This window comes from Castor canadensis, chromosome 8 (assembly GCF_047511655.1).
Source record: "Castor canadensis chromosome 8, mCasCan1.hap1v2, whole genome shotgun sequence".
Classification (NCBI taxonomy): Eukaryota; Metazoa; Chordata; class Mammalia; order Rodentia; family Castoridae; genus Castor; species Castor canadensis.
In genome coordinates, this window is record NC_133393.1 from 124,916,194 (window position 1) to 124,934,077 (window position 17,884).

Sequence of the window (17,884 nt, forward strand, 5' to 3'; positions counted from 1 at the left end):
GTTTTAATAGCATATCAGTCTATAAATATTCTTTTTAAATAAAAAACATATTTATGGGAAGTTTTGGAAAATTCATCTGGATAGACAATACATTATGGCACATTTCCCTAGTCAAGTCTCCTCTGAATGCGTATTCTATCATAACCATTGACTGGGTATTTTCTATTTAGGCAATGTCCTTAGAGCATTAGTATATATTTCTATCTCAATAAAATGCGAAATACTATGCTACTATTCCTTTACACTTTGGCTCATAAATCTGGTGTCTTATTACTAGAAATTGAGAATAGAAGTGGAAACATAATAAAAGACTTCTAATAATTTTGTTTTATTGATAAGCTATAAAGCATCAAACACTAAAATAAATTTATTATAGTTAATTTTCATATATAAAGTTTATTCACTTTTACAATCAGTGAATACCATTCACTTCATATAAATTATGAAGGAAAGACTTCATAATGTTAGGGGACTGGCTGAGCTTACACAGTTAACCTGCAGCAGACAGAAATGGTTCTGGAGTCCAAGTACACTGACCCACAAACCTCTGCTCCCAGTGCACACTCTATTCAGTGCTCTGTGTAGAGTTTATGACTAGTCTAAGGCTTAAGAGAAATATTCTGATGCATGTTTCTCAGACATTTCTGCATCACTGACTTAGTTTAAATGTCTGTGCCTTCTTAAGGTTAGTCGGTAGTGGCATAGGTGGTAGGGAAAGAAAGGAGTCACACAGGTGTGGAATGCTGTGCTTAAAGCTTTGTTCCTTATGTAGCAAAGCCCTGTGGGCTTCACAAGAAGGGACTGTCTTTTTACGTTGGTGTGCAATTTGGATACTTTCTTTCTACATGTCCACATGGAAGGGTGTGGATCATAAGTGGACATACACTTCAACAGTCCTGACTTTGAATCTGCATTTGAAGGAGAGGAAGGCAGTTTTGTACATAGTATCATTTTAAGGGTGGATTAGGACAGTGAACAATGTTTGAACATATTAAGATATATATGTTCTGTTTTTCACTTTCCATCACTCCAAAATGAAAACTTTCTAAATATTATATGATCTATACCTGACCAATTCAAACATCATATTTAATTAAATTATACGAACACTGTTTTTGTTCTTCTATCCCTTATATCTGCCCCAATCACACACATGCGTGTATCCTGCACATATTCAGAAAATAATCTTTTACATTCTTAGTAGTCATATTCTTAGTTGTCCAGAAATAGAAAATTTTATTTCATTTATACATGATGAAAATGAGATATGTGATTGCCATGTTTTCTAAAATGTCACAAAAGGTGAACCTTTTTCATTCCCATGGACAATTTAAAAGCTAACATAGCAAAAAGCCTCCATTTCAAATTTCCTGTAGAAATAGGAAATATATGAGTGATGGGTAATTCATGACTGAATTCTTAGCCAAGATTGTTTCATCTATTCCTATAAAAATTAATGTTATTATCTCCACATTAAAGGGCAGAAATTGAAGTAGAGCACAGTTTAATTGCTTAAGTTATTGAGCAATGGCAGGGGATGGAAACGGGATTTAAATTAAGTCACCACCATTCTTATGTCCTTGTTTTTAACTATGCATTGATGGAGAGCAAGGATGAAAAGTACAACAAAACAAAATCACTTGAGAGCAGGGCTAAGTCCCATAACAGGCTCATTCATAAATAAATGCTAGAAAGGCTCGTTAGCTTGGGGCAGTGAGGAAATAACATCAGGAACCTGATACTTTAAAAATTCTGATTCTCTTTATTCAATGGTAAATCTAGCCTGAGGAGCAATGAAAGAGTCCTCCACTTTCCAGCTTATAAAATAGTAACATTTTATCTAAAGAACATATAATATAGGAAAGTTCATGTTTGTATGTATGTGTGCATCTATCTCTGTGTGTAAGTAAATAATTGGTGCATTTAATTTAAATTTTTGTAAAGCAATAAGAAATAGAGATGGATTAAAAATCCTAAAGTTCAACTCATAAAATATGCAATTTAACTCATGACCAGGCTAAATATAGGGTTTAATGATGGATTATTGAAAAAGTCAATAGTACATAGATGGAATTTTTAAATCTCTGTGCAATTTTTACATCTCTACCTGTCTAAATATCATCCATCTGTCTGCCTATCTATCTACCTATCGATATCAGTCTATGTCTTTTTTAAGTGTAATGCAATTTATACTAACATTTTCTTGTTATGGTATACAATGAAACAGTTTGAAGCAAAATTGAGCTAAAATTTATTTTCCAGATTTTTTTATGTTTACTTCAGATATGATGCAAAACTCATGGAAATTAGTGAGAATGGATGAACATAATGATTTAGAAATACAATAAAAGACTGAGTCAAATGAATTATTGAAAATGTTATACTAAAATTAATAAATATAATAGTAGTACATATGTACTTGAGAAGTTAGATTTATCTACTCTGTATGATCTGGCCAAATAAACTTGTGAACAGAAAGATAAAATTGTTTCTTTATAAAATTGCTAATATTGATATAATCACTATATTTTATTTGAAATAAAATATAATCACAGAGACCCTAAAAATTTACCTAGAGCTATTATAGTACCTTGTCTCAATGTGTAATTCTTACAAATATGTTTGTATTCAAGTTATAATTGGAAAAAAGTACATTTTCTGATATATTAATATACAACAAAACTCAATATTTAGCTGTCAACTTGAAAATAAGTCACAGTTCCCTTGCTATTAAATTCCAAATATCTGAAAATAGAATTTCTATGACTTTCCATATAGTTCCAGTCAGGATATCACTAATATTTTTAAACATCTATCCAAAACCTTTATGTACCTTGTACACAGTTATTGTCGAAACCTTCAAAAGAGTAATTATTCTTTAGGATTTCAATAGAATAAACTGAGAGTCAATGAGTGTAAGTAACTTTATCAATAATGGTGAAAGATAGCACACATCTTAAAAACTAAGATTTTCATGTTTTCTATGCAAGACTGACTAACACCTGGAACCCCCTTCTTAGTCCTTAGTTACCTTTTACCAGAAGTGAATGAAAGCTGGACCACTGTCTCTGCACTTACTGAGTGCTATGTACAGACTGATCTTCCTTGTCATTTTTTGATATGTCTTTTCTACATCTATTCAGTCATCAAAACATCTCATCTATTTTGAATACCAAAGCTATAAGATATTCCAAGTATGCTTCATGCAGCATTGGGGTTATATTTAAATTCCACTAAGACTACCATTCAAAATAAATATTTTGTTTTTAAAATCTGAGTTTCATCCCCCTGTATTTATGAATACAAACTTCATTGTAATGGGTCAACCACTTCTAGGATTTTCTTATCCTAAATCAACCAATTATTCAATCCATAATTGTTTTATGAGAATACTGTTCAGGTACCTTGGGAAGAAAAATATTTTTAAAAAATGGTTATTTCCTAATTTATATTCACCCTACAGAATTCTAACCTTCATATTCTGTGAAAATTATATACTACATGTTACTGAGGTTACTCTATTTCACCTCTACAGACTTCAGGGTGTTACTGTCCAATTTCAAATAAAGGATCTGACACCAACCATTCCTGTTCCATTTCAGGTTCTCTTTAGATTGTAGTTTGCATTTTTCATTCTAGTATAAAAAAATCCCTTAAGATGAAGGTTCATTACGAATATAGAAGCCTCCCTGTTTCTGTTCAAAAACCTCTGTGAAACATTTTTTGGAAGCTACTCCTTCAAATCTTTGCATATGAAACTTAATATTACTGAAATAAATACATTACAGTGTTTTTTTTTAAGCAAAACAAATACAGATGATAATTCTAACTGTGATGAAATTGGAAATCAAATCTTGAATAATGTGTACATTATATTATCCACTGGAATATGTGTAGATGTATGTTTATTTTATAGTACAGAAACTGATAAAATAGACATGAGTTAACATTTACAAAAAGCTTATTTCCTTTATTCTGTAGCACTTATAATAACATAAATTAGAACTTTTTATTATACTAGAAAAGCTATAAATTAGACAAAATATACTGTTAATCAAAATAACTAAAATGGAGGCAAAGAAACAAAGCAATAATCACATTTTCAAAGTCTATGTGGTTACTTAAACATAAACTAAATTCCAACTTAGGAGAAATATTATTTTGAAGTCTGAAATTCCTTGCATAAGTGGGCTATATTACAAATTGTTCCAGTAATAACAGTAATAATATTCTATTTTTCCCAAGAGTTAGTAGCTCAATTAATTATAAACTCTGATAAATAATTTGAAAGCAAAATACATTCCACTGAAGAAGATATATACTTAAAATATGACAAGAAGTTAAGTCTTTGTACAATGGACCATTCTTCCCTTTTAAAGAGTTCTTCAAAAAATTCAAGGTAGCATAAAAAATAATGGGAAAATCACAAAATGATGCAAAAAAGTTGGTTTGAGTTAAAAACGTTTTTTCTAACCATGTCTAAAACAAAGCACACATAGGAGCACAACATTTCATTGATTTTATTATATCAATATTACTGAAGAAGAAAGTTTTCTATAATTTAAAATAATTTTTATGAATTAAAACTAAATAAAACTCTGTAAGAGTATCTGCAATATATTTAGATGAAGTGATGCTATCCTAACTTTGTTCACTGCATGTCTGATTCTTACCTTAATATAAAAGTAGAGAATTTCATTCTGGTCAACAGATTGACACTGGTTCTTTTAATTTTTGCATGTGAGGCTTTTAGATTGTTATTTTCTAAAAGAACATCAACATATCATTAATGTACTTAATTCATAAAATTTACTTTCTCAGGTGTGGACTTGAGATGACAGATTTCAGCATATGACTGGGTATATGGACTGATTACCAATAGTTTGCTAGAAATTCAAAAGTATTAACATCAGGAGTTTCAGACAGTTCCTTAATACACTGTAAAAGAGAGGGCCAGTGACATTGTTTTAAAGAGGTTCATGTGATACATGCTTAAGCCGAACAAGTTGGTATGGACAAACACTAAAAGATAAGATCTATTCAGATCATGATTTTCAACAATGTATACAAAAAGTGATAAAGGTGAAACAGTAGGTAAATTAAAGAAAAAGATAAGGCAGGGATGATAGACTAGAGAGCAGACATTGTAGGACTTAATGTTTGATTGTTTAGGGCCATATCAGTAATATGTAACATAGGGCAATGATAAATCAGTGTTTAGAAATAGATTAATAATAACAATAATGGTTATTAAGATTAGCAAAAAAAAAAAAAAAGTTAGTGGAAAAACAACCTGAAAAAAATAAAGAAGGGGTGGTTGCCAAGTAAGCATAATCATGAAAGCAATAGGCATGGGTTTGGAAATGTTAGTGATCTTAAAACAGTGATATCTAAACTGATATGTGCTAGATATACACATTATTAGTATAATTTATGTAATTTCTTATTTTATTTTAATCATGTTACAGAAACAGAAATGTTATTCATTATATTAATGAGAAAACCAACTGAGAGTTTAAAGTACTTGCCCAGATTAAAAACAGTAAGAGGTAGTGGCAGAATTAGAGCAAAGTTTGTCAAACAAAGGACCTGTGGCCTCAATTAATAGCCTTGTCTGGAGAATAACAATGAATAAAAGAAGTCTAGGGATGTGACTCAGTGTAGAACACTTTCATTTCATGTCGGTAAAGTCCTGGGTTGTATCTCCAGAACCACAAAGGAAAGTAAAGTATAGTTTCCCCAAATTTTTTGTAGAATGAAAATTACTGTTTTACTTTTATCACTAAATATTTTCTTGAAGCAGGTAAGTAAATTGATTAGCAAAATTAAATCCCTTTTTTGATTTTTACTTTTCTATTACAGACTATAAGCTTGCTTAATATTGATAGTGTATATATGCGTGTTTGCATGTGTGTGTTGGTCATAAAGTGCTGTGGTTTACTAAATAATGTCATGGGTGTCTTCACATGCCATATTAATCATATAAAAGACCATTTGAATGAAGGAACAGTCCTGGTAATTAATGTAGTGTAGCCACATTGTTTTTTTTGAAGACCCTACAAACTTCCCACACATCATTAGACTTAGTTTCCTTAAAAGGAAATAATAAAATATCAAGTAGTTAGTTATAGGAAGAAAAAAGGGGAAAGAGTATTCTTTGTGCTGACACAATAAGGGAGCTGTAGCAATCTTTCTGAAAAAGTGATATTTAATTAAATAGATGAAATGAGGAGCAATCCACAAGGATATCTGCAAGAATGGTACTCCTGGCAGAGCAAAAAGCAAATCTAAGTGTACTATGGCAAGTCCATGCTAGACGTACTCAAGGAATACCACAGACAACCATGGCACTGGAGGAGAGCAACCATGGAGAAACACTGATGGTTAAAAGAGGGATGAGATAACCATTTCAAGTTCATGCAGAATACTTAGTCTAAGCTAAGAAACTTTGATTTCATTTCAAGGGTAATGAGAAATGACTTGGGGAATTTTTAATAAGGAAATGGCATGATCAACTATATTAGTTACACATACTATACTACCTTTGGACAAGGGTAAATATTCAGACGTGTACATTTGTACATATGTAGATAAAGTTTATGCTAAAATTTAAGTAATTGGTACTATATCATTTCCCAAAGTGTATTAGTTAGATCACTGCTTTTATAATACTCTCCACAGGGAGGATAAAGGGATATTCTTAGAACTAAAGGAGTTTTGAGATGTTCCTTCATGAGAAAGAACAGCACATACCAGACTTGGAGACTATTAAAAATCATCAAGTAAAGAAGCAACATTTTATAAATACAGTTTTCCATGAAATGTTTTTTGCCATTTAATACATATTCTCACTGTGTAAAGCTAAAGCTGTTTCATATGCTCCAGAAAAAAATTCCAGATTGATGTTTTTAAAACTATGCTCCATGAAAGCCTTGGGGTTTTCTAGAACCCCTTTTGTGTTTGGAAGGGAAGTGTGCAAGCACTAGGGCATGGAGGCCTTGGAAGCCTAACCTCCTACTTCTTACTCCATTTGAACAAAGTTTCATTAGATTTTTAAGAATGAAAAATGAAATTCAATGACATAGAAAAATAGACTTTCATGTTTTCAGGCAATTTTAAAAAAACATTATGGTATTTATTTGGTTTATGACCAAATTGTGAACTAACTTATAAACCAAAGAAGATGAAGCTTTGTCTCAGAATTAGATAACTTCACTAGAAAAAATGTTAGGTACAATTTTATTCTAAGCCAAGCATTTTGTATCTGTGTGCTATTAGTTCTAACAGATAGGAGAATTAGTTTTAGTTGTAGACTTAAAGAATCTCATAATACTATGAAAAATAAGGACTTCATAAGGAGCTAAAAATTTTCCAACAATTTAACCCTTATTTATCCATATATTTTAATAGGATGTACTGTTGTTTTCCATCTATTAGATATTTGTTTTTCTGGGAAACAACACATTTACATAAGTTTTAAATCCTGAAAATCTTATATATTTGCTGTATCATATTTTCCCTCATCCATTTTTCCTTCTAGAGTACTTTTTAGAGCAGTATCAGTTAATATCAAAATTGATCAGAAAGTACAGAGGATTCTTATTGTGCTCATATACCTGCAAAGCTTCTTCCATGGTCAAAATTTTGTTCCAGTGCTACATGTGTTAAAATCAATGAACCTACATGGACACATCATTATCATATATAGCCTGTCATTTTTCATTAGTGTTCACTCTTGGTGTTATACATTCTACATGTTTTAACATAGGTTGCAAAACATATCTTTGACATATTTCTTATGCACCATGATACAAAATAGCTCCACTACTTTAAAAATCACCTGTGTTCTATCTATTCATCCCTCCCTCCTTCTTAATCACTTATAACCACTGAACTTTTTACTTTCTCCATAATTTTGCCTTTTCCAGAATATCACATGGTTTAAATTGTACAGCATGTAACCCTTTAGATTTACTTCTTTCACTTATTAATATAAAATCAGTTTTCTCTATGTCTTTTCATGACTAACTTTATCATTGAATAATATTCCATTGTCTGGATACACCACAATTTATTTATTTTTCACCTACTGAATACCTTAGTTCTATCTGCGTTGTGACAATTACGTATATGCTAATATAAATGTTCATGTACAGATTTCTGGTAAATATTAAAGAGTTTTTGGATCATATGGTAAGAGTATGTTTAGTTTTGCAAGAAACTGAAAGGCTCTCTTCCAAAGTGGCTACACCATTTATAATGGTGGATTTTTGTAGTTTATGCACATAAAGAAAATTCTAATGGGAAAGATTCTCAGAAGAAATGAAATTAGAGATTAAGGAGGAAGAAGATATAAGAGGCACAGAGAAATGCCTGAGAAGTAGAGGGTGAAAGTTAGAGTATTCTCACTGTAAGAGGACAAAAGAGCTGGATGAGTGCAGATTGAGTTAACATTTGTAGATTTAGAGGCAGTAAAACATACTGAGAGGATACCTGAGAGATGATTTCTATTTTCTCAGTGAAATGGGAAGCTATATTATAAGCTATAAGAAAAGCAGGCAGGCAGAGAAGGCAAGGTAAATTTGAAGAGTACTAAAAAATTTTCAAAAAAACTTGCTACTTCTCAAAGTAGCTGATTGTTTTTGTAATTGAGAAGATTAAAAAATAGAAAGGATACTATCACCTGGAGAGGTTGTGAGGCTTGATGTGAAGTGACCTTTACTCTGAGCCACGAGAGACAGGTAGAATTGGACATAAGAACAATAGAAAAAATGTTCTTGGCATGAAAAGCAAAAGTAAAAGCAGGAAAGTAGAAAACTAGGATATCCCTCAGTTTCATACTCATCTAGAGTCAGAGGTGCTGCTCTTTGCTTCTGCATCCTGTCTTGTGGAATTTGGAGCACTTGCATGTGCGTATGTGTATGTGTGGAATTGTAGTTTCTAAAGGCAAAGTAAAACTAACTTCAAAAGTGAAAAAAAATCAAAGAGAATCTAAGGGATTTAGTACTTTTTGCTGTCATGGTTGCCTGTTGCACTTGTCTTTAAAAGAGCAGAAATCACAGAATGTTAAGGCAATTATTATTTCTTTTTAACACATGGACTCATGATAATATTGTTAATGACTTTTTTTGCCCCAGTTCCCTTTTATGGAAGAATATCATTCAAAGCAAATCTGTTTTTGTGTTTCTTTCAGTATAATGTGCACAGAAGTAGTAAAACTGAAGAAGAAGGGAAAATGGCATTGGAGTGTTGTAGGCTTATGCTTTAGAAGGTATAATTATTATTTGTTTAATCTGAAGAATTACATCTCATTGCATTCATTAACATAGCTGACTTCTTGAATCATGGCACTCAGCATATTTTTCTTTGGCTCAACCCTCTGTGTTGATTAGTTATTTTCAAGCATATACTTTTGAAGCTGGGAGAGCTATTCCAGGGTAAATCCCTGTAAAAGTTTATATTGAAGTATAATTTGTATCTGAATTAAATTATGGATACAATCTAGCAGACAAAAAGAATAAAAATTGCATCATGTAAATTCACTTTGATTTTAAAAATTAGCTTTATCTTCAAATGCAACTTTTTGGTTGAAGTCGTTTTGATATTTATATCGTTTTCTGTGCTAGTGTTTAGCAAGAAAATGAAGAGTTCTACAAATATAAACAAAAATCTATAAATTTTCCTAGGATTACATTGTTACAATGTGTAAGTTTTCCATTATCTAAAATTAATGGTGCATATGTATTTATACCTAATTTTTTATGTATATAAACACATATTTAGTTTCATCAGACTGTTTATCATGAATGGATGTTGGATTTTGAAAAAGATCTTTTCTGCATCTATTGATCATGTGGTTTTTGTCTTTGCTTCTGTTAATATGTGTTAACATGCTGTATTACATTTAATGATTTGCATATGTTGCCAAAAATATATGACGGAGAAAAGACAGCCTCTTCAACAAATGTTGCTGGAAAAACTGGATGTCTACATGCAGAAAACTGAAATTAGATTCATATCTTTCACCCTGTACAAGTATCAACTCAAGGTGGATAAAGGACTTTATATGAGTCCTGAAACTTTAAAGCTAGTGCAGAAAATAACAGGGCATAAATTGGAATTAATAGGCATAGGCAATGACTTCCTAAATAGAACTCAAATGGATCAGCAACTAAGAGAAAGGATTCACAAATAGGACTACATGAAATTAAAAAGCTTCTACACTCTACACAACAACAAAAAAATGTTCTATAAATTGAAGAGGTTGCCCAGAGATAGGAGAAAATCTTTGCTAGCTTAGTTAATAACTAAATATACAGGGAACTCAAAATACTAAACTCCCCAAAACTCAATCACCCAAATTAAGAAATGGGCAAATGAACTGAACACAGCTTTTTCAAGGGAAGATGTTCAAATGGCCAAAAAACACATGAAGAAATGCTTAACATCCCCAGCCATAAAGGAAATGAAAATCAAAACCACATTAAGATTCCACCTTATTCCTGTTAGAATGGCCATCATCAAGAACACAAACAACAACAAATGTTGGCAAGGATGTGGGGGAAAAGGAACCTTTATACACTGTTGATGGGAATGTAAATTAGTACAACCATTATGGAAAACAGTATGGAGGTTCCTCAACAAAATAAAAATAGAACTGCCATATGATCCAGGAATTCCACTCAGGGATTTACTGAAGGAATGTAAGTCAAGTTGCTATAAAAGCACCTGCACACTTAAGTTTATTACAGCACTATTCACAATAGCTAAGATATGGAAACAGCTAAAATGCCCTATTATTGACAAACAGATTAAGAACGTGGTATTTATATACAAGGGAATTTTACTCAGCCACAGAGAAGAGTGAAATTTTGTCATTTGTAGGTAAATGGATGGAACTGGATAATATCTTAAGTGAAGTTAGCCAGGTTCAGAAGGCCAAAGCCATATGTTTTCTTTCATCTGTGGAATACAGATCTAATATAAATACTGCAATATTATGAAAACCAGGTCATGCTAAGGGGAGGTCACATATGAGAGAAGGTGAGTAAAAGATGGAAGTTAAGAAGATGATATGTTTGATATATTTCTTACATAAGAATGAATATAGAATCTTTAAACCCGTTGAAATCACCATAAGAAGGGGACTCAGGTAGAAAGAAGAAAAAAAGAGGAAATGAACCAATTCAGGTTATGATACATATGTACATGGGAATGTCAGAAGGAAACTCCCTTTACAGCTATCTTAAATAAATAAAAATGTCTTTTTGTCCTTTTACAAAATCAGAGAACTGGAGGGTAAAAAGGTCCTGTCTGGGGATTGGTACTAAGTGGAAGTGGGGAGAATGTGGGGAAAGAGGGATAGGAGCGTGAAAATAGTGCAAACACTGTGTACACATGTATATGAAGTAGAAAATGATACATGTTGAAACTATTCCAGGAATGGGTGGAGGGGATGATAAAGGAGAATAACGGATGGGTGCATTCAAGAATGATCTACTTGATATTTTGTAAGAAGTTTTGTAAATGTCACTATGTACCTCCAGCACCATAAAAAAAATCAAGTAATTTAAAACTGAAAAAAAATCCACATATTTCCACGAACATATTTGTATAAGTGTATATGTATATATCAGTTTTTCCTTAGCGTTTTAGAGAGATGTGAGTTCAGGTTAAGTTTATAAAGAAGAGATTTTTTGTGTAGACTGAGACACAGTACAGGCTGAAAAATTTATGAACAACAAAATCTTTTACTTTTTACATTTGTGTAGTTATATTATTTTACTTAAAGTTACAAAGCCACACACTAACAAATTCTCCCAGAATTATGATTTTCAGCTTTTCCAAGTTTCAAATGAAATGAGATTAAACTGGTCAAAGGTATAAGTCAATCCAAAGGTCCAATTTTAGGAACACCATTAATCAGGGGAAAACTTCAACACATGCATTTACTGTCATCGTGGTTTCAGAATACCAATATTCTTTTTCTCCCTTTTGTCCTAACCAGAAGAATTATCATATTGAATGTAAAACAAGCCAACATTTCATTCAACAGAAGAGTAGTTTAAGGATCCCTTACTTTCAATACAAATTTCACATGTGGAACGGGACTTAGTGTTTCAGTTTATCTTGCTGTAATGTAAAGGCAAAAAGCATTGTGAAAAAAAATTTCAAAGAAAACATTTTATAACTTGTAACACAGAACAGCTTCTATTCTGCCTGCCCATATTATGGATTAAAAGGATTTTTATTTTTATCAAACTCTTACGATAACAAAGAAAAAGAAAGCTCCTCTTACCAGAGTGGAATATAGCTTCAACCTTGCTATAGCGTTTTCTGCAGCTCTTGTTTGAAAGGACAGATCCAAAGCAGCTTTGTGCATACAACTGATCTGGCTGATCTCCAGTTTCTGCACAAAAAACAGTATAATTGATTCCCAAAAAAGTGTTGTAAACATTCATCATGATGGCATTTGCATGTTGAATCTAATCTCTGTGACCCTTGTAAACTTTTTCCAAGCAGGCCAATTACATTTCTACTTTAAATCCTAACTGTTTGTTTTTCTCTGTTCATTGCCAAAATTAACGTCTTTGAGTTTACGAGTGTCAGCTGTATTACTATGTGGACACCTTTGAGTTCTAAGAGTGTTAAGACTTAAAAAACACACACATATGATTTTTAAATCAAGAGCACATCAATGAATAAATTTACTTAGCACATATATGACTTCTTTTTAAATCTGGCAATATTCAGCCCACTATCTATGTGCTAATATGCTGTCAATGCTATTAAGTTTCTTTCATTTACTATTTGATAAAAGTCAAATGAACATTCTATATCTCTATTTTGCACAGAAGCCACATCAATGATGCTTATAACATAGCCCAGAGTCTGAAACCAACTGTGCTGCATTTCCAAGTCTCGTTAAATATTCCACTGTTCCTTTGCCCAAGTCTTCAAAGGGGCTCAGAGACAATCACATCCTTTAATTTTTATGGGAGCAATGAAGAGGTCACACAGCCTGGGGTTTTTTTTCTGATTTTTAAGCACTCAAATTTTATAGAAACATTAATGGTTATAACTATGAGTGGCATATGTGAATGCTAGATCAAAAAGTAAGTCTGAATGAAAAACACAGTCTCAATCTGAATCACTCTTTATAATGATCTAAGCAATATATTGATCTTACAACTACACCATGATATAATCTTTGCTTTGCTTTCCATATGCATAAAGGCTGGTTAACAGCTATTGGAAATGTCACCATTTGAAAAACATAAATTAGCATGCAGATATTTTGGAATTTTTTATCTGTTCATTTATTTTTCATCATATATACAAATTAAATACATATACTAAAACAATGTTCTGGCTATAAGGATTATGACTGTATAAATCACTAAAAAGTATAAATTATGACAATTCATGTATCTCTTACAAGTAGGTAAAATTTTAGAACTCAATAAGTATAAATATCTGTTCATAATAATTTTTAATGAAATCATTAAATGAATTACAAACAACCCACAAACTTTAAAAGCTGAAATATCCTTTGCTTTTATTATAGATTTTGATTATAATTCAGTACTCTGGTAGTCTAAGAAAGCATTTTTTTGGGGGGATACCCAATACTGTGGTTTTTTTAAGCAAAAATCAGTCAACTATCCTCTTTTACGGTTCTGTAACATTTGTCTTACTAAAATTGTTCTCTAAGTTTTTCTTATGTAATTCTTCTATTGGGAGAGTGAAGGGAGCATTATTCCCCTCCATTTTGAGCGTAAGAAAACTAAGATTCAAAGAATAAAGATTTGATGAAATTCTTAACTAGAAGGGCTTATTCAACTACATACAAAGACACTTTCTTCTAAAACAAAATATCTAAAATTTTAAAAAACACGTGTAATTTAGTTTCATGATTTGAAATATGGGATAAACATTTAAAGAATTGTTATAATGTAGTTGAAGCTATGATATGTTTAGAAACCTTAAGATTTCTTATAGGCTTAATGATTTTGGAAATGATTCCTCTAAAAGATAAATCTATATAATTTTATATTAGACTTTTTTTAAAATTCAGGAATTATTTATTGATTACCTAATATATGATAAGTCCCTTAACGTTTTCTGTTGGTGCTTGTGGTGGATTTTTTTTATTATGCTTCGTTTCTTTGAGATAGGGCCTCAATATGTAGCCTGAACTGGCCTTGAACTACCATGCTCCTGGCCTCAGTTCCCAATAGCTGGGATTATAGGGGTGAACCACCATGCCTGGATAGAACCTTTAATTTCAAGTATTCAATTGCAAATAAGATGAAATCACTTCCTTCATGTAATTTTCAATACAAGAATTAACATAATGAACACAAAGTGCAATGTTTTGGAAATTATTAGTGGCAAGGAGCTATAATATAAACTGACAAATAAAAATGGTCTCTTGCAAAGTATCACAGTTTTTATGTCTTTATTTTAAGTGTGAGCCTTTCCTTTGAGCTAACTATTTATCCTCCTATTTTATACTTCCCACAATAGCTAGGATGACAGACACATGGATCCATGCCTAGCTTTTTTCCATTGAGATAGGATTTCACCAACATTTTGCCAAGGCTGGCCTGGCAAAGATGTATAGTTTATGTGAACTAAATTGCAAGAATAAAATTTTCAATAAACTTATAAAGCCCCTAAAATAAATTAGAAATTATATTTACCCCAACATATAAAGGTAAAACTATTTGCACAGGAACTTCACAAAAAATAATACTCAGCAGGTCAATATCATACTATCTCATCAGGAAAATGTTCACCATATTCAGTGAAGTTCATAAAACTAATTATTTCAAGATTTGGAGAGAGTGTAAAACAAGTGGAACTTTTATATACTGATCAAAGGAAAGCAAATTGGCATAAGGTCTTTGAAAAACCAGTAATACATAAGTTTGAAAATACACATATAACACAACAATTCCACTCTTAGTTTCATATTAAAAAGTATATGCCCATGACATAAAAAAACAGATTGTTCATGGCAGGTCTCTTTGCAGTAGTCAAACACTTGAAATAATCCACATATCCATTAGCAGTAATGTGAATTAATATGTTATAGAATGATCTCATATTGAAATAATCCAAATATCCATTAGTAGTAATGTGAATTAATATATTAGAGAATGTTCTCATAATAAAATAAAATGTATCAATGAAAAGAAACACACTATTGCTATACACAACAACATGGATGTGCTTCAAACATATTGAGATGAAAATCCACATACAAAGATTATGTCTAGAACAACTAAAACTCAGTTATGGTGAATGTGATCAATCCACTGATTATTAGGTGGTTAATATCCTCTTGGGTCAGTTTTGAATGGTCATAAGTATCTAAAAAATGGTCTATTTCTTCAAGATTTTTCAAATTTATTGGAATATAGCTTCTCAAATTAGTCTCTTATGATTCCCTGGATTTCCTTGGTGTTGTTATCTCCACCTTGTATTTCAGATTTTACTGATTTGGGTTTTTTCCCTCCTCATTTTAGTCAGATTGCCAGGGGTATGTCAATCTTGTTTATTTTTTCAAAAAACCAGCTTTTTGTTTCATTGATTCTTAATATGTTTTATTTTGGCCTCTATTTCATTAATTTCACCCCTTATTTTTATTATTTTTCTCCTGCTTCATTTAGATTTTGTTGTTCTTATTTTTCTAGGAGTTTGAGATATATAGGTCATTTATTTAAGCTCTTTCTGTCCTTTTAATATATACACTCATGGCTATAGAGTGCTTTTGCTGTGTCCCATAGATTCTGGTAGGTCATGTTTCATTTTCATTAACTTCCAGGAAACTTCTAATTTCCTTCTTGATTTCAACAATGACTCACTGATCATTGAGCAATGTGTTGTTCAGCTTCCAATTGTTTGCATATTTTCTGCTGTTGTTTTTGTTATTGAGTTCTAGTTTTAAAGTACTATGATCAGATAGAATACAGGGGATTATTTTGATTTCTTATATTTGCTGAGGCTTGCTTTGTCCCCTAAGATAGGATCAATTTTAGAGAAAGTTCCATGGGCTGCTGAGAAGAATGTATATTATGCAGATGTTGAATGAAATATTCTGTAGACATTAGCTAGGTCCATTTGACCTGTGGTGTGATTTAGTTCTAGAATTTCTTTATTGATTTTTTTGTTTGGATGATGTATCTATTGGTGATGGGGGGGTATTAAAGTCTCCCACTACCACTGTGTTGGAGTCAATATGTGCTTTTAAGTCCTTTAGAGTATGTTTGATGAAATGATGTTCACTGACAATGGATGCATATAGGTTGATATTTATTATTTCCTTTTGGTCTATTTCCTCTTTTACTAGTATGCAGTGCCCTACTTTATCTCATTTGATCAATGTATGTTTGAAGTCAATATTGTCTGATATAAGTATTGCTACTCCTGCCTGTTTTGGGGGGGCACTGGCTTGGTAAATCTTCTTCCAGCCGCCTTTCACCCTAAGCCAATGTTTGTTTCTGTCAATGAGTTGGGTCTCCTGTAAACAACAGATTGTTGGATGTTCTTTTTTAATCCAGTTTGCCAAACAGTGTCTTTTGATGGGGGAGTTAAGTCTGTTAACATTCAGTGTTAGCATTGATAGGTATGTGGTGATCCCTGCCATTTAGTTGTTTTTGTTGTTTAATAATTTGATTGTGTGCTGCTGAATCAATGTTACTCTCTGTTTCCTTGTCTTTTCTTCTCCTGTGGTTTGATACTGACTGTCCTCTCATGGTTTTGTTTGCTTTCATCCTCTGTGTGCAGAATTCTTTGAAGAATCTTTTACAGTAGTAACTTAGTGGTCATATATTGTTTTAGTTTCTGCTTATTGTGGGAGACTTTTATTGTTCCATCTATTTTGAATAATAGTTTTGCTGGGTAGAGTATCCTAGGGTTGAATTTACTTTCATTCAGTGCCTGAAAGATCTCACTCCATGCCCTTCTGTGTTTAAGGTTTCTATTGAGAAATCTGCTGTGATTTTGATGGGTTTACCTTTGTATGTCATTTGTTTTTTCTCTCTTATAGCCTTCGATATTTTTTCTCTATTCTCTGTGCCTGTTTTAATGATAATATGCTGTGGGCAAGTTCTATTTTGGTAAAGTCTGTTTGGTGTCCTGTAGGCTTCCTGTAGCTGAATAGACAATACTTTCTCAAGATTTGGGAAATTTTCTGTTATTATTTTATTGAATATATTATGAATCCCTTTTGCGTGGACCTCTTCTCCTTCTTCAATGCCCATAATTCTCAGGTTTGGTCTTTTTTTTTTTTTTTATGGAGTCAGTGAGTTCTTGCATATTTCTTTTACAGGTCTTGAATTGTTTGACTAATAGGTCCTCAGTTTTTTCTTTAATTTCTACTTTATTGTTGAGTTCTGAGATTCTGTCTTCCACTTGCTCTAGTCTGCTGGAGTGGCCTTTTACTGTGTTTTGTGTTTCTGTTTGATTCTTTTTTCTGAGGTTTTCCATATCATGGGTCACCTCCTCTTTAATTTTTTTTCATCTTTAATTCATTTATCTCTTTATAGTGTTCTCTGTTTCACTTTGGTGTTTATTTAGGGTTCCTCTGTGATCATTTATTTGTTTTTGTGTCTTCTCATATTCTTTGTTTTTGGTGTCTTGAAATTCCTTGAGTGCATCTTGTACATTTTGTCTAGTGTCTTCTCCATGATATTCTTTGTGATTACTTGCAAGATTTCTTCTTTGAGGGTGCTTTTATGGGCATTCTTGGGTTCCTTGGTGTCATTTACCTTTGTTTTTTGGGAGTTAGAAACTGTGGGTATACATTTTCTTCATTTGGCTCTGAATCCTGTATTAAATTATTTTATTGAAGACAGTCATTTCCATCCCTTCTTCT

The 17,884-nt window shown here is 32.0% G+C and overlaps 1 protein-coding gene across 4 annotated transcripts in view; it reads right to left on the minus strand.

Annotated features, from left to right (window-relative positions):
* Positions 1-17,884, minus strand: part of Mgat4c (MGAT4 family member C) — a 799,502-nt gene that overhangs the window by 466,489 nt on the left and 315,129 nt on the right. For 3 of the 4 annotated variants that reach the window (XM_074084072.1, XM_074084069.1, XM_074084070.1), the window contains one exon: positions 12,299-12,409. The exons of the other annotated variant lie outside the window; for it this stretch is intronic. The gene's annotated coding sequence lies outside the window, so the exon portion shown is untranslated. The remainder of the gene's footprint in view (positions 1-12,298; positions 12,410-17,884) is intronic. 4 annotated transcript variants of the gene reach the window in all.